We start from the raw sequence: 22,316 nt of genomic DNA on the forward strand, positions 1-22,316 counted from the left end.
GGGTTTGAACCGCCAGCCGTCTGGTTAGCAGGCAAGTGTCTTAGCCACTACACTACCAGAGCTCCCACAACAACAATAGTAACAGGTAATTGGGTTACCATGCTTTTTTATGCATTCCTCTATTAGATCATCTTGTTATGCTGTGGAGTTATTAAGAGTTGTGAAGAGCTTGGCTCTACTACTTACAAGCTACACAGAAAACCCAAAACCTAACTCACTGCCATCAAGTTAGTTCTGACCCATAGTGACCCCTCCGTGGGTTTCTGAGGTGGTAGGTATCTCTATGGAAGTAGATTGCCCAGTCTTCCCTCCGAGGAGTGGCTGGTGGGTTTGAATCGCCAGCCTTCTGGTTAGCAGTCAAATGCCTTGGGCACTACATTGCCAGAGCTCCTACAAGCTGTATTAGCTAGAGTAAATTGCTAGACATCACACTGCCTCAGTTTCCTCTTCATCCCTCTCTTACAGGGTTTTGGTGATTCAGTGAGATAATGAATGCAAATAACTTCACAGGGTGACTTAATTTTGTAGCTCTGCTACAATGGATGTTGTTGGTGACTGTCTTATTCTGGGTTTAGAAGACCAAAAAGGAAGCAAATGGCTCATGCAGCTGTGGAGGGTGGAAAGTCCCAAATCCGCAGGTTAGGCATCAGGCTGGATGATTCTCTTGACTTATTTGCTTGCATGGACTGACAAAACTAAAATTGGCAGGTGAAATAGCATACAACTTATTGACGAGGCTGCAGGAGCTGGTAAATCTCAAAATCTGCAGGCTGCAGGCTCATGTCTGAAGAACTGGAGGTCAGAAAATGATGAGTTGGATATAGGATTGAGAAGGATAGAGAATAAGAGAGAGAGGGAGAGAGCATTTTGCTAGAATGTCCTTATGTATTGAATGCAGGCCACATTCACAGGAAACTCCCCTTACATCAGACCACAAAATGGAGGTTAGTTACATAATACTGAAAATCATGGCCTAGCCAAGTTGATACATAACATTAACTATGACAGCTGCCCACTGAATGTCAATTTCCATCCCCCTTCTTTCTAACAAACATGCTTTGTTCAGTTGTTATCTCCTACCCAATGCACTCTAGGTAACTTAAAAGTTGCTGAGCTCTGGTAGCATAGTGGCTAAGACACTTGCCTGCTAACCAGACGGCTGGCGGTTCAAACCCACCAGCCACTCCTCGGAAGGAAGGTTGGGCAATCCTACTTCCGTAGTGATACTGCCTCGGAAACCCAAGGAGGGGTCGCTATGAGTCGGGGCCGACTCGACGGCACATAACAACAACAACATCCCTAGTTAGTTGTTAGTCATTGGGTTGTATAGGAGAGGTGCTCTATCTCCTCCAGGATGGGAACAAGAATGTCTATCATCCCAGTCCTCAAATGTCCACAGAACAACCTGCTTTGGGATGAAGTCAGTGTGGTGTGAGCTGGGATGGAGAAATAAACATTTACATTTCTGATGGCATTGTTGAGTCACTTTATGAACCAGCCTTGATTCCTATCTATCCTCTGGACTCTGAATACACTCAATAATAAGAAATTTCATATTTCTTTATTGTGTAAGGCAATTTGAGTGCAGGTTAAGTGAGTCCTAACTAAGATATTATTTTACTAAACATCATTGGAATTTGGGCTTTATTTTATCTATTTACTCTTCTACTTATTCATTCTTTTTTTTTTAACTAAGTCCCAATGTGAATAGCAGTGAACCATTCACTGTGGGAAATATGAAGATATTTAATTCTTAGCCAGTATCTTCCAGAAACCAAAATTTATTGCAGAGAAAGGAAAGTCCAAAAAATAACCTAAGTGGTTCACCTAACAAGTGAGAACCTGATTAGGTCTATTATCTTCATGTTATTCGTGAGCCACAAGTGGAGGAAAGACAACTCAAGGAGGGGTGTGGTAGAGTTTGAGGGGGACAATTGGAAGGCTAGTTTGGTTGGACTACAGAATTCACATAAAAAAGACAAAGCAAACATCTAGAGAATCTTTCATGTTGGTCCAAGAAATATGACATATTTTAAATGAAAATTGACATTCATTGAAGTTTTTAGAGTTGCAGAGTGACAGGATGAAAGGGTGTTTTAGAAAAGTAATTGAACATGTGGTAGTTAAGATTGTGTCTCAATTTGACTGGGCTGTGGATTTAAGTAGCTGGGCAGCTAGTTGTAATTACTCCCTATGATGAGATTGTAATCACCTCCATGGTGCAATCTGCTATGAGATGTTACCCAGCAGAAAGGGAGCTGCCTTTGGGATGTGGCCTGCTTTCAGTATATGTGGAAAAGCTTTGAGAATGGTCTCTAGGTTTCGGCAAATCTGGACCCTGCCCTTGGCTGAGTCTTGGCCTGCTGTGTTGCCTGCCGATTTTGGGATTGTTCTATTTGACCTGCTGATCGTGGGTTCATCAGCCTCAGAAGCCAGCAGTTGTGTGAGTCAGAAAAAGCCTCCAGCTCCACTGGGCCTGAAACAGGAGCCAGAGCTGAACCTCAAGGTTGAGGGGTCTTCACCCAGCCCCTAGAGCTGAAACTTTGAACTCAGACTTTTAGCCTCCTAAACTGTAAGAGAATAAATTCCTGTTTGTTGAAGTTATCCACTTGTGGTATTTCTGTTATAGCAACATTACAGAACAACACAGAATGGAATTACGGAACTAGGCAGGGAAGGTTAGAGGGAAAAAGGTGAAGTTGGAGGTTCTCTTACCTACAGTTGTCCATGGTTCCATTCTGTTTGGACCAACAATCAACATCCATGGAAGCAGTGGTTAAGAAACTGAACAATGTGTTACAGTGGGCAAATCTGCTGCAAAAGGCCTCTTTAAAGTGTTAGAAAACAAAGATGTCACTTTGATGACTACTGTGCACCTAACTTAAATCATGGTATTTTCAATCTTCTCATATGCATGTAAAAGCTAGACAATGAAAAAGGAGGACAGAAGAATAATTGATTCATTTGAAAAGTGATGTTGGCAAAGAATATTAACTATACTGTGGACTGTCAGGAAAATAAAATTAATCTTAGAAGCAATACAACCAAAATGTGCCTTAGAAGCAAGGATGGTAAAACTTGGCTTACTTTTCTTGGACATCAGGAAAGGCCATTCTCAGGACCAAGCAACTTTCATTCTGTTATATGTATGGTCACTATGAGTTGGAGCCAACTGGACAACAGCTAACAACAACATTACTTACTTTGTTGGTTAATTTCATGTGTTAACTTGGCTAGGCTATGGTTCCCAGTGGTTTGACCAAACAGTAGATTAGTTGCTGTTTCACAACATGGTGTAACATCATCATCTTTCATAATTCAATCTAATGTAATGTAATCAATCAATCAGTTGAAAGAGATTTTCCTTAGGGTTTGTTCTGCTTCAAGAGTATAAATAGATATTTTGACAGAACTGTTTCTCTCTCTTTTTTCACTCTACACTCTTCCTGTTGCCTGACTTAGGGATCTTGGAATGAAAGCCAGAAAGAGTCTCCAGCCTCCCACCAGATCTATGGAGTTTACATTTGCTAGCCACACAATCACATGTGCCAGTTCCTTGAAGTAGATCTCTCACTTTCTCTATACTCTCAGGTTTTGTTTCTGAAGAGAACCTTCAGACACCTACCTCTGTCCACCCTTCCTTTAAATGACAAAGCCATGCAAGAGCACCCTAGGCTCAGATGCTCACATTGAGATTTAACTCCCTGTTCCCAGCAATGCTTCCTCATTGTTTTCAGTAAAATTTCTCTTTGAACTTAAGCAGAAAGTAAGCATGTGAGGATTTGTTTCTTGCTCTGTAGGAGATTTTTCTTCATTTGATTTCATTTTTCTTAACTTCAGGTGCATGGAGCTGAATTAATCACTCTCCCTTAACTTATGGAAACTGAGAGAGTTGAAGGAGGTTTCTGAGTTTTATATGCTCTAGTAAACCAGCCCATAATTCATGTGATTGTCCTAGTTGATCTCTTTATTGTCATTGCTTTTTTTGTTTTTATCCATATTCTTAAACATTTATATAATCCAAAGTATTTAGATTATTGGCCCTGCTTTTAGCTATGTGAGAAAAATAAACTTCTGCCAAGTTCTAATTCTCCAGATCATCAAATTCTCAAAGCGTTAGTATTATATAATCACCTTCCAGTGTATTTAATGATCTGATTTATTGCATTCATTTCAAGTGTGGGTAACTTATAGTTATATCACTAAATAATGTTCATTCGATTTAAAATAACTCCAAGTTTTTTGGTAATTGATTAATAGTTGTAAATATGCCTATCTCCTAATCTTAAGATAGATGGTCCAACATTCAACAGAGATAAATATTTCTAATTGCTTCTTTTCCAGTGTTTATTTCCTCCTTCACTTATTGTACAACAGTCATCAAATGCCTACCTTGTGTTGCATCTTATGCAATCACTTCTAATCTACTTCCTTACATCCATTGCACTGTTCAAACATGGCTATCTTGCCCATTGCTTTCCTGAGCCTGCTCTAACATCTCTCAGTCCTTCCAATTGTCAGATCCACCAGAATTCTTAACGCGTACCAGGACCTAATATATTTGACACTGTTGACCACCTCTTCTTGAGATGCCTACCTTAAGCACTGAGATTGTGCTGGTTCTTCTGTCTTGATGCCTTATCTCTTAAATGTTGGAATTCTTTAGAATTCTGATCTTGCTGTTCTATTCTTCTGAAACCACAGCCCCAGCTAGGGAAATCCATGCACTTCAGTGCCCACATTTCTGTGTCAAGCCTGACCTTTCTCTAGAGACCTGACCACCGTCCCCAGCTTATCATTTCTCAGTCTCTTCTGAAAATGAAGTTCTTTTTCTTTCCCAAACCCACACTTCTTCCTGTATTTTCTCTCCTGGATAATGCTGTTTGTTGCCCAAGCCAGCCAGCCCCATCAGGGGTTCATTCATGAGGCAGATGCTACAGAAAATATTTTCATCTTTCCAGCTCCAGTTCTTTGTATCACTATTGATTGGAGGTGTGTTATGAGAGCGTTGAAAATAAAGCACTAAAGGGGATAATTGGTCTTTTCTTAAATAATAGAATTATTTTTGCATCCATAAAAAATATAATTCTCCTTTTCTTGAGATCTTGCTTGAGTGACAGAAAAAGAGAGAGAGTTAGGCTATTTTACTGGTAGGTTGTGGGAGTATTTCACTTCTCTGGATGACCTGTGTTCTAGGTGTCAACACAGAGAAGTGTTCAGGAACAGATCATATTTTGTCCAATACCTATGAGTTTGTCAGGCTTGGATTAAGCCCATTCAGAAGGTGGAAATGGTGTGAGTGATCAGGGAAAGATCCTATACTCTACAGCCTCATCTCTGACATTTTCCCCAGCCAGCTTTTCTAAACTACTCAGGGTCTTATAGCTACTGAGGTGTCTTTATGTGTTGGCACCTTTATACAAATTGTTATCCCTGCTGGAAACATTCATTCATTCATCAAATACCAATGAGAGGATAATATGTAACTTGAAGTTTCTTCATATATTTGTAGAGCTATATGAGGGAAATTTCATGCCTGACTTAATTATTTATCCTCGAAGTTAAACTCAGTGAAAAGTCACGGCAAGAGTGGTTTGCAGCTCAGTGTCCAAGAGCCAAGAGATAAGAGGCTTTGATATCTTATTATAACAGGGAGTGTTTTGTTTTTATTTTGGAATTCAGGGGCAGCGTTGGTTATGTCTTATTTTTCTCTAAAAAACTGGGTTTCTGTCACTTTCTGGTGTAGACAGAGCAGAAAGAAGGTTTGGCCATGCAAGGGGTAAAGTGTTTCTGGTGACAAATATCGGACAGGGACTCTGGAGCTGAGGGCAAGGGTGGGAGCTGGACTTGGAAAAGCAAGGGAAGTCAGGCTGGGGAGGACCTGACTCCTTGCTCAGAACTGTGGTGGAGCAGTGGAAGTTTGATGAACAGGGGAGTAACAAGAGGAGAGGTGGATTTAAGAGGATCCATCTGAAACCCCCTGGGCCTCCTATGCTCCAGTTCCAGATCCCTTCCCAGAGGACTGATGCATCCCTTGTCCAGACTAGGCTTTTCCCGGAATCTCCAGGAGGCACATGTGGCTACCAGAGCCCTGGCCCCATTGGCTTCAATGTGTGCCCATCCACAATTTGTAATTATGTGGATCAGGATGGTCTTCTCCCCCAGGGGAATGATGGCTTTTCTCTTTCTTCTGCTTCATTTTTCCTTAGAAAAATGAAAAAACAAAAACAAAATGTAACCCTCCCCACTTCCTTCAAAGCACTGTGGCATCTTTAGATCTGGGTAGTTGAAAGCTGAGGCTGATAATAATTTCCGATGGACATCATGTGCGTTTGAAATTCTTTTCCACATCAAATTAAATCTGTCTTGGACTGATTTCCTGGAAGTGTTTTTCATTAGAATAATGATCCTCAGCTGAGAGATCACAGAATCAGATATCACAGAAGGGAAACAAAAACAGTGGATCATCAAGTCCATCCTCTGGGGAGACTGGGGAAACTCAGTAAGTGCTTTTGGTTGAGTATGCTAAGGAGAAATTATCCTTCTCCAGGGTTGTCACCAAGAATGAGGAGTTAGACTAGTCAGCCACCAGTTACTTCAGTGATGAATCTTTGTTTTTATTGAAAGTGTAAAGAAGAAAGAGAATGGGTTCAGCTACCCAACCACCCACCCAACCAAGAAAATTCCCCCTGTATTATTTAAAGCTGGCTCCTCTCTAGTGCCAGCAATAGAAAGATTAGTAAAGCAAAGTCCTTCTGAGTCCACAGGAGAAAACTCCAGGGACCAAGACAAAGCTACAGTAATATTAATACTTTTATTTCTGGTCCAAAGTTGTCCTATGGTATAATGAGGAGCTCTGGTAGCATAGTGCCTAAGGCACTTGACTGCTAACCAGAAGGCTGGCAGTTCAAACTCGCCAGCCATTCCTTGGAAAGAAGGTTGGGCAATCTACTTCCGTAGTGATACTGCCTTGGAAACCCAAGGAGGGGTCGCTATGAGTTGGGGCCAACTTGACAGCACATAACAACAACAACACGGTAAAATGCACATATGCACACTTTACCTTACTTACAGACAACTGAAAATCAAACTCACTGCTGTCAAGTCGGGTCTGACTTATCGCGACCCCTCCTTAGGTTTCCAAGGTGATATCACTACGAAAGTAGATTGCCCAACCCTCCTTCCAAGGAGTGGCTCATGGGTTTAAACCTCCAGCCTTCTGGTTAGCAGTCAAGTGCCTCAGGCAGTATACCACCAGAGCTCCTTCACCTACAGAGGGTCCCAGAAAGATGGAGGAAATCCTTCTGAAATTCTTTTCTCTGTCTTCTCTCTGATTCATGACTTGTTTACTGTAGGCTGTTAATAGCTTTGGGATTGTCTTTAATCCTTAGCCAGGGTCTTTAAATATAAGGCATCAATAACAGGTAATTATTCACTTTGAACTCCTTTCTCCTTTTCCCCATACCCTGTGGGGTGAGGCTGGGGCCTTTTAAGCACTGTAACAGATTCTTCCTATCAAAGTGTCAAAACTCATAAGGCATATGGCAAGGAATTAGTTTGCTTACTTTAATCTCTGACGGGGATCATCTGTCTCCCCTCCTCCACACTTACTTCTAAGCTTCACCACAGCTTTGTAGGCTGTTAAGTTGAGAGCTGGTTTGCATTCTTGCAGGTTTCTTTAGGCCAGCCCCACCTTGAACCCTGAAGAATTTGCCCTGTGTACCTAACCTTATTGCCTCTAAGAGTTGCAGGCAGTCAAGTTTGTTGCTCCTAGCCTGTGACATTATTCCTGTTTTGGATGTGTCCAGGAAAATCTTGTCAAATTCAAAACTTCCTTTTGCCCTAAACCCATCTTTGATCTGAGAGGCCTGGGCATGATGTCTCAGAGAAGTTTGCCGTGTGTGCCTGGTGTCATGGGGTTTTCATAAACATCTTGAAGTAGAGTGTTGGTGGTGGATGGCCTGGTCATCAGCTGGTGTAAGCACCCAGCACAAGCCTCATCAGAAGATGATCTCACCTTCTGGGATCTTGGAAGCCATCCCCTCCCTGCCTCCTGCCCCATTCAAGGGCACTGTCTGTGGCTCAAGGGTTTGTTTCCTCCCTGGGACCACTGCACAGCTTCCACCTCTTTTCTTTCCCAAGAAGTTGGAATAAATGAACGGTTGCTCTGACCTTGTTGCATAAAACCATGCAAGCTTGGTTTCTCTTTCAAGTGAAGTCTTTACTGCCTGCATGAAGCTTTGGGCTCCCTTGTATTTGTGAGGGGTTTCAGACACTAGCTAATGTGTCGCACTAATATAAATGCTAGTCACTGAGAAAGAAGGCTTGGTATGCAGAATAAATAGTTAAAGAGTTCTGTCAGAATTTCCTAGCTCAGGAATGAAATCAATGATGAACTTTTAGATTTAAGGAGTCAGCCAGATTTAACTAAAGAGACACAATAAACATTGACATTTTAAAAAGTTATAAACATTTTTATACTCAAATAATCAAATTGGATAATTTAATTCTGTGATGTTACTCAGATGATCTTCTTACTTGCTCTATCTTTAGGGGTTGTCCAGGGAAACACACCAATAGGATACACACACAGAGAAATTATTTTAAGGAATTGGCTCACATAATTATGGGAGCTAGTAAGTCTGAAATTCATAGGGCAGGCTAGTAGGCTGGAAACTCAGGCAAGGTTTCTATGTTACAATCTTGAGGCAAAATTCCTTTTTCTCCAGGAAACCTCAGGTTTTAGTCTTATTGCCTTTAATGGATTTGATCAGGCTCAGCACGTTATTGAGGGTAATCTCCTTTATTTAGTGTCAATTTATTGTGAAAGTTAATACCATCACAGAAACATCTAGATTAATATTTTACCAAACAACTGAGCACAATAGGCTAGCTAAGTTGACACATAAAAATAACCGCCACACTTGCTAATGATAGAAATTCACCTTGAATGTAGATGTCATTGGATATCATAAGATGTTCTGGAATCTCACTGGGAAATGATGAGTAATGAAGTTGAAACATTTACTCTTAAAACTGATTTCATCCTTAATCTTGTTAGTGACCTTGACCAGTTGGCTATCCTTTCAATATCTGTTTCTCCATGACTATGAAGGTTATACAATTACAAAATGGTCTCAATATGTCTCAAAGATCTTATATGATGAATAATATAATTACTGAAGAGCACTGAAGAATTCAGATTATTTATGTTGTTTCTGTGAAGTGCTGTCATGTCAATTCTGACTCATAGTGACCTTATGTATAACAGAACAAAATGTTGCCTGGTCCTGCCCCATCCTGATAATCATTGTTATGTTTGAGCCCATTGTTGCAACCACTGTGTCAATCTATCTCACTGTGGGTCTTCCTCTTTATGTCCCTCTCCAGAGATTGGCTCCTTCTGATAACATGTTGAAAGTAAGGGTTGCTATGAGGCAGAATCGACTTGATAGGAGTGGGTTTAGACTGTCCATATATGATGTCAAAATGTCCTTTATCTTAATAAATATAGTTAAAAACAATCAATGTTTGGATGTCAGGAAGATCAATGAACTAGTGGGTAGCTGCATTTTTCCTTCACCCAAAAGTTATTTTGGCAACATATGATAGAGCTTGAGTTTCTATGTACGTAATTAAGAATAACGCACAAAAGCAAGGGTAACATCGAGATACTAACCTTCAGGAGGGAGGGTCTATCTATTTGGCTATTAAAATAGCTCATCAAGGAAGGTGTGCTGAATTCCATAGGGAAATGTAAGATTTAAATCTCTCTTTGTTTTTGGAACATGGTAAGCAGAAGGTCATCTGTTAGAGAAGATATCCACAGTTTCCTGTTCCTCTGCTTTATTATTCTTTCCACATTTATATCTTGGGCTGATTATAAGTTACATCTCCATGGGCTGCCCTGGCCAGCCAAAGGCTGGAAGATGGAGAGTCATGGGAGGGGGTTATTTGAACACTTTAATTATAAGCCCAGAGTATTTGGGAATATTTCTTTTCTTGGGATAATCTTCTGCAGCTTTGCTAGCATCTTAGGGAACCATAGGATTCTTGTTATCCTCACATCAGGTTCCCACAACTGGCCAGCTTTCTAGTTGAAGGACTAGAAATGTGGAACTCATCAGCATAGATTCCTAAACAACTATGAAAGGTAGTCATAAATATTGTTTGATCCTTAGTTTACAATGTCAAAATGAATTATTTATCACATGTTTAAATAACCTGATCATAGGGGACTAAATTAAACAGATATTTTAATATTATTTTAATTGCTAGAGTTAATTTATTAATATAAAAATAATTTATTGTATAGACAGAAGACAACAAGATTGTTTTTTAATTAAGAAATTGAATTAAAGGGATTACTGATTGCTTTACAAATGCTTTAATAAATCTAACTAAAAATAAATAAATGTACATATTAAAAAAAGTCTCTTGTTCCATATAGTCAGTACACATAAAAGGTACAAAGAATAGTGCCAGTTCACTTATATAAAGCAGATAGACTCTCTCTGAATTATAAAGTTGGATTTATTAATATCAGACACATTTCTAGGACTTAAATCATTGGAACAACATTCTGTGTGGGCCAGAATACTATATTCAATTCCAAGTGCTACATTTTCAGAGGGACATTATGAACTCCAGAGCAACAAGAAGGGACAAGATAGTGAGGGGATCTTGACACCATATCAGATAAGGAAAAAGTAATATAACTATTCTGGAGAAGACTTAGGGGATATGCGATATTTGCCTTTACACAGGTAAAAGACTCTTTTGTAGAGAAGAGTGTAGGCTTTTTTCCATAAAGGGGTCACATTTCAGAAAGAGAAATTTTTTTCAACATAAGAAATGTCTAACAGTTGCTGTGGAGTAGATCTGACTCATAGCAACCCTGTGTGTGTCCAAGTAGAACTGTTGCTCCACAGGGTTTTCAATTGCTGATTTTTTTGGAAGTAGATCTCCAGGCCTTCCTTATAAGGTACTTCTAGTGGATTTGAACAGCCAAACCCACAAGAATTCATTAAATGCAGATTGCATTAAATGTTTGTACCACCCAATGACTCTAAGAAATGTCTAAGTACATAGTTTTTCAATGTAGAATGGACTACCTCCTAAGTGTGTGCACTGTATACTTTCTGTAGGGTTACTAGAGAAGAAATTAATAAATTGAGAGAGAATTTGGATAAAATTATATTAAAGCCTCTTCTTTGAATTTATGTGTAGGTTAATTGTCCACTGCCTTCTCTTCTACCATTTGCTAGAAGGTCCCCATCAAACCTACTTTCATTACTGACAGATAGTATATTATTATGAAATTATAGTTGTTAGCTCCAGTCAAGTTGACCCCAACATATGATGACCACATGCATAATGGAACATTGCTTAGTCATTTTTTATCCCCGTGATTGGTTGCAGATTGCATGGTTGTGATCCATAGTGTTTTCATTGGCTGAGTTTTCAGAAGTAGATTGTCAGGCTTTTCTTCTGAGGTGACTTTGGGTAGAATCAAACCTCCATCTTTCCAGTTAGCAACCAAACATGTTACCTGTTTGCTCCACCCAGGGACTCCAAGTACACATGAAATATTATTTATTACTATTATCATTGTCATTGTTATTTTTGTGCTGAGTTCCCCTGGGGAGATGGTGGCTGATATGAAGGCTTATTGACAAGGTTTGACCACCATTTTATTTCTTCCCCTTGGAAATATTATTCACATCCCAGGCTACCTACCTTTTCTCTATATGTCATCTCTTACAGCTCAATGATTCTTATGTTAGGAAATTTTTTTCCTAATGTACATATAAATATTTTCTTTTTCTTTGATCCCTTTCAATTCTTTCTGTTACCTATTGTAGGAACATTTCCCTCTGTTCTCAAGTTATAGTTAAGTAAAAGGAAATTCTAATCATGTTCTTTGGTTAAGAAAGAACAGTTGTAAATTTTAACTAAAGTTACAAATGATAAAGTTTAAATTCAGTTATCTTAGCAAACAAAAGTAAATATCCAGTTGTTTCAAGTTGCTAAATACTCAAATAAAATATCTGTATCTATATATACACAGAGTAGCTATGTTCTATAAAGTCACTGCAAACACAGACTTACAGAGTACTGAACAATTGCTCCTATGGAAACTGTTATGGATTGAATTGTGTCTCCCCAAAATATGTGTTATAAAGCTAAACTCCTGTACTTGTGGTTATAATCCCACTTGGGAATGGGTTTTCTTTGTTATGTTAATGAGCCAATATCAGTGTAAGGTGTGTTTTAAATTGATCTCTCGCTCTCTTTTTTTAAAAATTTTTATTATGATTTGGGTACAATTTTACAAAGCAGATTCATTTAACAATCAAGTCCATACACATTTTGTTTCATGACACTGATTACTGTGTAATCCCCATAGTGTAACAGCTTTCCTCCCAACCCTTCACTGTAGTTGTTCTTTCCCTGTGGTCCTTTTACCTATGCATTCCTTCCTGCCTAGCTTTCTTCCTGTGCAAAATCTGCCCTTCTAATCTCTCATGGTTGACAGCTCTTAGGCCTGTCTATTGTTTGGCTGAGAGTTGAGCCATGAGAGTGAGTCCAGTTCTAGGCCCAAACGGTGACTTAGGGCCAGAGTCTCGGGGGTTTCACCAGTTTCTGTCTGACCAGTAATCCTGGTCTTTTTTATGTTTTTGAATTTTGTTTCACAATTTTTCTCCCAATCTATCCAGGATCTCCAATTTTTATTCCTTTGTCAGTGATTTTGCTGTGCTAGCCAGGCATCATCTTGTTCTTCTGGTCTCAGGGTCATGTAGGCTGAGGTGCTCATGGGCCATTAGTTCTTTGGACTAATTATTTCCACATGTCTTTGATTTTCTTCACTCTTCTTTGGTCCAGATGAGGAGAGACCAATAATTGCCTCTCATATGGATACTCACAAGCTTTTAAAACCCCAGTTGCTACTCACCAAAGTAGATGTAGAACAATGTCATTGTGTACTATATTGTGCCAGTTGAGCTTGATGCTCCTATGCCCATGATTCTGAGCCTACAAGGCCCAGTGACACATCCCTCAAGTTGCTTGGTTGTGGCTAAAAAGTTGTCCTTTGTCCCCTGTTAGCTCTATAATGTATATAGACATTTTTACACATACAAATACATATATAGGAATGTTGTCTGCCAAATCTATGTATGACCATGGGTATATTCCCTTTTGCCTACCTATACCTAATCTTCTTGCCTGTCTACCTATGCACCCACCCATAGATTAGTGTTTGTTATTACTGATAATGCAGTATTGTGTATGTAGCAGTATTCATCTTTGTTGTCTGCATCTCTTGTGTACCTCTTTGTGTCTTCCTTTTACTTAGTTATATTGTGCTGGTCATTCACTTTTGTTGTATTGCCTTTCCCTTCAGCCAAATCAACATGTGCTTCTTTACGTCATCAATTTTCCCTTCCCTCATCTCCCTTCCCTCGTAACCAACAAAGATACCTTTCCTTGACTTTTTATAATAACAGACTCATACAATATTTATCCTTCTGTGATTGATTTATTTCACTCAGCATAATGTCCTCCAAGTTCATCCATGTTATGAGGTGTTTTGTGGATTCTTCACTATTCTTTAATGTTATATAGCATTCCATTGTGTGTATGTATCATAGTTTGGTTACCCATTTATCTGTTGATGAACACTTAGGTGGTTTCCATCTCTTTGCTACTATGAATAGTGCTGTGATGAACCTGTATGTGCATGTATCTATTCATGTCCTGGATCTCACCTCTTTAGGATATATTCCTACTAGTGGAATTGCTAGATCAATTGGTATTTCTAGTTCCAACGTTTTAAGGAGGTGCCACATTATTTTCCACAGAAACAGATCCAGAAATTGGATATTATACCATTTTACAGTCCTACCAGCAATGTATGAGAGTTCCAATCTGTTTACACCCTCACCAGCGTTTGTTTTCTGTCTTGTTACACTTTAATATTTTTGCTGCAGTGATATGATTTCTCATTGTTGTTTTGCTTTGCCTCTCTCTGAGGTCTAATCATTGCAAGCATTTCTTCATGTGTTTGTGGACAGTCTGAATATTAAATCTATTTATTTTGAGGTATAAAAAGAGCAGATTGAGGAAGCAACTGAGCAAGCAAGGCCAGATGGGGAAAGATGAATGCCATACCACATGAATCTCCAAGGAACCAAGAAGCACAAGCTGAAAAGACACAAGGTCCTTTTCCCAGAGTCCATAGAAAGAAAAAGCCTTCCTCTAGAGCTGATGCTCTGAATTCAGACTTCTAGCCTCATAAGCTATGAGAAAATAGATTTCTGTTTGTTAAAGCCACTCATTAGTGGTATTTTTGTTATAGTAGCACTAGATAACTAAAGCAGGAACTGAAGGGTTAGATTCCTGTCAGCTTCTGGTTATAACTTTCTTGTCAATATTATATGTGTTTTATGTATGTTTCTGTTTAAAGATACCTTATTTAATATATTGTTGCTTCATTAACATTTAACTCACCTGGTCAGGGAGGAGGTACTAGTGGAGGGGAGGGAGAACAAGATCTGGAGGGAGAGTTAGCACATAGGAGAGTGGAGGGTGGTGCACAGACCCCACTGCCACTGAAATTTACTCAGTGAAGGAATTTTGACAATGTTTCATAGTATCAATTGATCAAGAAGGAAACAACCATTGACCATGACAGGGATATCAAACTATCAAGAGAAGTAACAGGTGCAGCACTGACCTGGACTTGGAATGCTTCATGGGAGGCTGAGCAGAGGCCAGCCATGGGAATGAGATGACTGAAAGGCCATGGGCAGTAAGGAATCAGAGTGCTCCTAACTGGTTTTTTTTTTTTTCACTAGTGAAAACGTTAGCTTTCCACTGTTGCAGGCAGTGGAATTGAGGCTGACAGTGTTACAATTTGTAGTTTGGTAGTAGAGCCCATCTCTGAGTCATTGGAAGAAGGCTCCTTCTAGCCCCTCATAGGTCCTCCCTGCTGCTGGACAGATGTCCTGTCTCAGTCAGGACATGGGCAGAGCCATAATCTCTCCTCAGGGATTCTTGGATACACATAGAACATTCTATAAAAATCTGTAGAAATCTGTAGGAATTATACATAACCATATCTTTTAATATTTAAAATGTAAGTTGATTAAACTCTTAAATACCAGCTTTCAGTTTAAGCCTTTTGTATCATTTGAAACTATTTTAGTAATGTTTTATATGTTGAAAATTTCTACTAAACACTCTCAATCAAAAACTTGCACATAAAATGTCCAAGACCCATTTTTAAACATATACACCATTGCCATACATATGTCCAGTAAAGGTCCACTTATGGAAGAGAATATGCCAGTATATTTTCAGTAAGTGAGCATGTGTTTCTCTTGGGTTTATTTTGTATCACCCCCTCACTCCAATTGCATGTGAAAAACCACAATATTAAATAATTTCTGGATGCAAATGAAGGCCAACTTCAAGGCTGCTCCACATTTAAATCAGAGAACTGGAAGGCTTTATTAGACTTTCTGAAAACTATTTTGGAGAGATAATGTGTTCATGCAAGTGGAGCAGGCACTGAATGCCAAACATAGTTCCAAAAGTGTATTAGGACTTTGCCATCTCCCAAAGAACTGCAAACATGTGTCTTTTTCAGTGAACTGTGTTTATCTGCTACTCCATGGCAGTGAAATCTCTCTGTAAATACCTCCAACGGTCTCCGCACCTGCCCGCTGTGAGCTTCTTGCATCTACCCACTGTGGTCTACAGTGTTGAGCCCTGAGTATTTGGGTCACATAACTGTTTCTGGTGCCAACACACGTTTTCTTCCACTTCCATTGTGAGTGACTCTGTAGTGAAGAGTGGAGACTGGCTGGTGAAAGTGTTCTGGACCTTCATGGTCTACTCAGATTTCATGGTCCTGTAATCTGAGCCTCCCAATGAGTCCTTTAGGGTCAGTGACTGTTTTATCCTACCCTGGCAGCTGAGCAGTCATGTTTGGGGTATGAGTGTTTAAACAGCACTACAGTTGGTACCTAGGAACTCTGGCCATCTTGGGTGATGTCTCTACACTGGCCAGGCATGTAAGTTAGTGCCTCTGCCTTCCACACAGCTGGCTTCATGCCCTAAACCCCCTGCTTGAGACACAACACTTGGATAACCACAGCCTGTGTAAGATGTTGCTACTCCCTTGTTTGAAGCAGCCACAGCTGATGGCAAGAAGGGACAACAACAATGATATGAACATTAAGGACCTCCACTAGTGAGGCCTATGGCTTGTAAGAGGGGCAGAGCTGCTTTGAAGTTTATGGGTGCTGCAATCTATTACCCTATAGACCAGGGCTAGTGAGGGATTGGAGTCTGGTGCCTGAAGGCCTCAGATTCCTTTTATTTAAGCAGTGTGTGCATGTACATTTCTGGGATAGCTATTTATAAGCACACTTATGCCTCAGTCATCATGCTTATTAAAGACATAAATATTTTACCTCTTAGCAAAGATGAAAATAGTTTTCACAGGTTTCTTGGCAGGCAGAAACATAATGTAGCCAGCCCCTTTCATCCCCAAATTTCACCCTAATAAAGTATTGATCTAGGGAACAGAACTTGTTTCAATGTCACATTCCTGAGAAGTATAAAACCAGATTGACCAGAGCTGTGGGGCATTTGCCTCTACCTTAGAATATTTTGAATTTTATTGATACTTTGCTGAGTGATGTTGAAATACAAAGCAGTGATAGACTAAAAAAGCTCAAACTCATCCAAGATTTGAGAGGCTTTGTTGAAAAGAAATTCTTTTTCTTGAGGGTTGACTCATTACTCAGCCTAATTGGATATTATGCCAAAACACAAAACCAAACCAGTTGCTCTTGAGTCAATCCAACTCATGGCAACTCCATGGGTATCAGGGTAGAGATGTGTTCCCTAGGGTTTTCATACCTGGTTTTTCAGAAGTAGATTGCCAGACCTTCTTCTGAGATGTCTCTGTGTGGACTCGAATTGCCAATGTTTTAGTTAGCAGCTGAATGCTTAACCGTTTGCATCACACAGAAAAATCAAACCCAATCCAGTGCCATCAAGTTGGTTCTGACTCACAGGGACACCATTGGATTTCCAAGGCAGTAAATCTTTCCATGGAATGGCTGGTGGGTTTGAACCACCAACCTTCCGCTTAGCAGTCAAATGCCTTAGGCACTGTGTCACCAGAGCTCCCTTTGCACCACCCAGGGACCACAAATCAGATATTACACTGTAGGACAAAACTCTTTTTCTGCCTCATATGCCTTGAAACCATTTTAGTTCCACAACAAAATCTCGTTGCACTCCCTCATAGTCAAAAACCCTCCGTGTTGTAAAGACCACAGATGGAGGGTGAGTGGGGATGGATCTGGGAGCTCTGGTGGTGTAGTGCCTAAGGCATTTGACTGCTAACCAGAAGGCTGGTGGTTCAAACCACCAGCCACTCATGGGAAGGAAGATTGAGCAATCTGCTTCCGTAGAGATATGGAAACCCAAGGAGGGGTCACTATGAGTTGAGATTTGACGGCAGTGAGGTTTTTTGTTTTTGTTTTTGTTTAGGGCTGTATCTGAACGCAAAATATAGTGATTGAAGCAGGACTCTCCCAAAGAGGTAAAACTGAGTACAGATATTGGAGGAGGGAAATCTTGTCAGTGATTAAGGAAGATTGTTGTTAGGTGCTACTGAGTCATCTCCCACTCATAGCAAACCTAAGCACAACAGGAGACGCTGCCCAGTCTTGTGCCAGACTCACAAACTTTGCTATACCTGAGCCCATCGATTAAGGAAGACAATTTCATTGCCACCTGGGACTTAATGAAAAAGGTTGAATAGAAAGGAAGATATTTCAAAGAGCAGATGATCAGTCTCTCTGACTAGGTGTCAGCCTGTGCTAAGCACTTTTTATGTTTTCTCATTTAATTAATCCTCCACAACCCTCAAAGTAGCTGCTGCTTATCAATGGAAGAGCAAGTTTACAGGAACTTAGAAAGATGCTTCTTCAATGTGAGTTTCACAGCCCTTCCCCCTACTGATCTGCAGAGCCACCTCCTGCTGGGACAGGATTCACATTCTCAGCTCTCTGGACTGTGTGTGATAGGCTTGATACAGATTTGTAGATACTATGGAGGGAGCAACTGCAGCCTTAGCCAGCACTTAGTGCCTAAGGCATTTGACTGCTAACCAGATGTTTGGTGGTTCAAACCCACCAGCCACTCCTCAGAAGGAAGACTGGGCAATCTACTTCAGAAGATATATAGCCCCAGAAACCCAAGGAGGGATCTCTATGAATGGGAATGAACTTGACGGCAGTGAGTTTGATACCTCAAAGTTCTTAGAACTTTCCTCTGCTGCTTTTGCCAACTGAGGTCCACCTTGTCAGGTGGTCCAGCTCCCTTTCTCTAATCTTACCATTTGCTGCCTGCTTGTTCTTTGTTATGGAGCCGAACCCTTGTCCCTAAAACCAGAACCTATGACTATGGAGCTGAAGACCGTGAAGTCCCTCTGCTATCCCTTCTTCCACCCCCTACTTTCTGTGTCCCTTGCCTAATCCCTCTCTCTTCAAGCATCAGGCTCTGTGGGGACAGGCAGAGTAGCTGCAGTCAGCTTTGGTGTTTCAATGACTTCTCACTGTCTTGAGATACAAAGAGTTACTATGCAAAGGAACGAAACCAGTGCTGTATGATTAAAGAGGAAGGAATTGGATTTGGCCTGGTGGGAGATGGTCACAGTGGTTGTTGTTGTTGTTATGTGCCATCGAGTTGGCCCCGACTCATAGTGACCCCTTCTTGGGTTTCCTAGGCGATATCACAGTGGTTAGGGGCATATTGTAGACCCTGGGATCTAAGAGCACATGATATGTTTGGGGGATATGAGCAAACATTAGGGAAGAAAGGTCTGGACTTCAGCCTGCAGGTGAAGCTTTAAGTCCGGAGTGGAAATGGATTTGCACTTTAAGAAGCAAACTCTATGACACAGTAGAGCAGGAGTTATGCCATTGGAGCTGAGGTCCTAGTGAGGAGGAGGCTGTGGTAATTGTGGTAATAGCTATGAAAACTCTCTACAGGGTAAGCCTGGGACTCTGGGCCTAGAGAGGTGGGCTGACTTATAATTGAATTCCCTAACTTAATAAAACATACCGATGTACATGGATAAATTTTCTATCAGTGCATGGTGAGGGAGGAGGCTGTGCCTAGTGGGCCCAGACACCCAAATTGTGCCCAGGGCAAGGTAGACCAGCCATGGGGATACCTTCCTCCAAGGGTGGCTGATGTGACTGTGAATTCCTCTTCTCCCCACAGAAGCTGTCTTAGTCATGGAATGCACAGTGTGGTGGAGAGAACTTTTCAAGTTTTTGTCTGCCTGTTGGCTTACCTCTGAGTTGTAAACTGAGGGAGCCCCGGCAGTGGGCTTCCCCTGCCTTGCCCTGCTAGGCTACTCTTGAAGGGAGGAAAGAGGTCCTAGGTATCAGAGCTGCAGGAAAGTGGACTGGAGCTGGGTGCTGGCTAGAGAGGAAACGCAATCACACGTGGTGGTAACCCTATGAAGGCAGGCTTCCCCTGCAGGGGATAGGGCTGGGTAAGAAAGGAACTCTTTCCTTCCACAAATCCCATATATGTCCCACAATCCCTGTTCTAGTAGCAGGACTTGCTATTACCAGAGCCCCACCTCACCTTCTTAACACCAACCCATGCCAACACACTAAAGTCCTTTAAAATCATGTCCTATCTCTTGCCTGCCAAATTGTGGAGCCCCTATCATTGAAGAGTACTGGAGGTCTTTGGAGAGTAGCAGCAGCAGCAGCAATATGATAGATCAACCAGGTAGGAGAATGTTTGCCCAAGGATCTAGGGAAGGAATAGGAGAAAGACTCCTGCACTGCCCCCACTTCCTCTAGAAGAAACTTAAATTTTCATGTACCTGCATCACAGCTTACCACAACTGCCCATGCTCAAGTCTTCCCTGCTCACCATCTGGCCTGTATAGTGTCCTGTAACTACTACTATGATCTGGAGATGGCCTCAACACTGAGTCCCTGGGGGTTGGGATGGCCTCAGCAGGTTGCCATGGAGGAATACTGGGCACAGCAGCCAGAACCATCAGTCAACAACCTGGACCACAGCCAGGTAGGTTTCAGGCATTGGATTCTCCTCCTAACTGCTGCCTCTACACCAAACCTGGCCAGCCAAAGAGCCAAAGTAATTCACAAGGGTGTTGTACACCTCAATGAGTTGAGGTCATTAACTTGACCATTTGTTTAGAAAACAAATGCCAGGTAATGGTACAAGAAAGCCATCATTGTGTGCCAGCAGGTACCATCATTATCATTATGTTTTCTGATTTAGGCCTATTGCAATTTAATTGAGTTAATGCTTAGTTTAGCAGAGAATGTGATTTTGCAACACATACAGGATAGGGCTACCACCAAAAGTCCTGGGCCTCTTGCATCTACCTACTAGTTAAACTGCACTTTTCTCAGTCTTGGTCTCACCTGCAGCCACAGGCCTGAATGACTGGCTCAACATGATTCCAAGCTGAAAGGGAGGATCTAGGATGTGGTTGAGAAGGTAGAATTTTGGAATGTTTACAACCCTGGGATGAAAGGCTGTTTTCAGCCTTCCTGTTGTTCATGCAGGTTATGAGAAAGAGTTGACTTACAGATATCATTGCCTCTTGCAATATCACATTGTTGTTGTTATGTGCAGTGGAGTCGGACTCGACTCATAGTGACCCCTCCTGGGGTTTCTGAGGCAGTATCACTATGGAAATAGATTGCCCCATCTTCCTTCTGAGGAGTGGCTGGTTGGTTTGAACCACTAGCCTTCTGGTTAGCTGTCAAGTGCCTTAGGCACTACGCTACCAGAGCTCCTAATATCACATTAGACTTATTAAAAATAAACTTTTTGTTTGAATTGAAGAATATCATCCATAATAAAATGTCACAAATAATGTGTATATAGCTCAATGAGTTTTAACAAACTGACCATACCTGTATGACCAACTCCCAGATCAAGAAACTAAATGTCCCAGAAAAGTGTCTACTTCAGTCACTACTTGTTTTTCCCCCAAGATAACCTACCACCAGAGATGAGTTCTCTCTGTTTTAAAACTTTATATAGATGGAATCATACAGTACATGTTCTTGTGTGTCTAGCTTCTTTTGCTCAATACCACATTGGTGAGATTCACTAAAGGTGTTGAAGGTAGCAATACAGAGGTTCATCCAGGTGTCTGCATGTTGTAGAAGTCCCTTCATTTTCATTTCTAAACAGAATTCCATTGTGTAAATATACTGGAGTCACATTTATCCATTCCATAACAAAAGGTACTTTGATGGCTGCAGTGCAGTGAATTTTTTAATATGGTCTTTGTGACTTCCACCAGATGACTAGATGGGACTATGCAAATGTGAGGTGCTTATGGCCCACCAAAGGGATTGGATAGCTTGCTAATAATATAAATAAGGTACATGGCAGCATTGTGGGGTTGGAACCATGGAAATAAGGTATATGGAACACTAATGTGGGGATTGGTCAGTTTTGCCATCTTGTTAGGTTTAAAATGAATCATCCCAGAGGTAGAATGGAGGATCTCATTGCCATCAAGAAAGAACCAGGAGTGGAGTACATTCTGGGACCTGAGATTCCTGCACTGGACCTCCTTGGCAAAAAGACAGCAGAGGGACAACAGGAGAGATGGCAGAGAGATGGCAGAGAAACTGAAGCACCAGAGGCAGCAGACCCAAGACACTGGCATTAGACAGGTGGGCTTCCTGGCTTATGGAATGAGAAAACTGAGGTAGGAGGCTCATGCAAATGAGGACTATGCAAATGCTGGTAGATTGGGTGCCTCTTTGAGTGCCTGACAGCTAAGCTGAAAGATCTTTATAACATTGGCCAACTAGGGCAGAAGTTAGGCTAAGAGCCTGAGGACAGAGAGAAGCATGCCTGTGGCACAGCTTAGAAGAGGTTGGCGCGATCAAAAAATTGCATCCTGAAACATTCCTGAACCTGATTTGTAACCTGTTGTTTTTCTAATAAACCTTATAACTATGAGTCTTCTCTGTGAATTCTGTGTGACCATCACAATGAATGATTGAATCCAACAGAGAAGTAGAGAGTGCCGTGGGAGGGACAGTTGGTGTCAGAACTGGTAAAAAGTTTGGAGGATGTCAGCATGTCTGACCTCTGCCTCACAGAAATCAGCTGTTGATGATGTGATCTCTATTTTCTATCTCCCTCCTGAAGTGAGAGGAGGGCAGATGAAGCTACCCCTGTGCTTTTTTTTTTTTTTTTTTTCATTGAAT

This window comes from Orycteropus afer, unplaced genomic scaffold, assembly GCF_000298275.1.
Source record: "Orycteropus afer afer isolate SDZICR_OR568_19922 unplaced genomic scaffold, OryAfe1.0 scaffold00232, whole genome shotgun sequence".
Lineage (NCBI taxonomy): Eukaryota > Metazoa > Chordata > Mammalia > Tubulidentata > Orycteropodidae > Orycteropus > Orycteropus afer.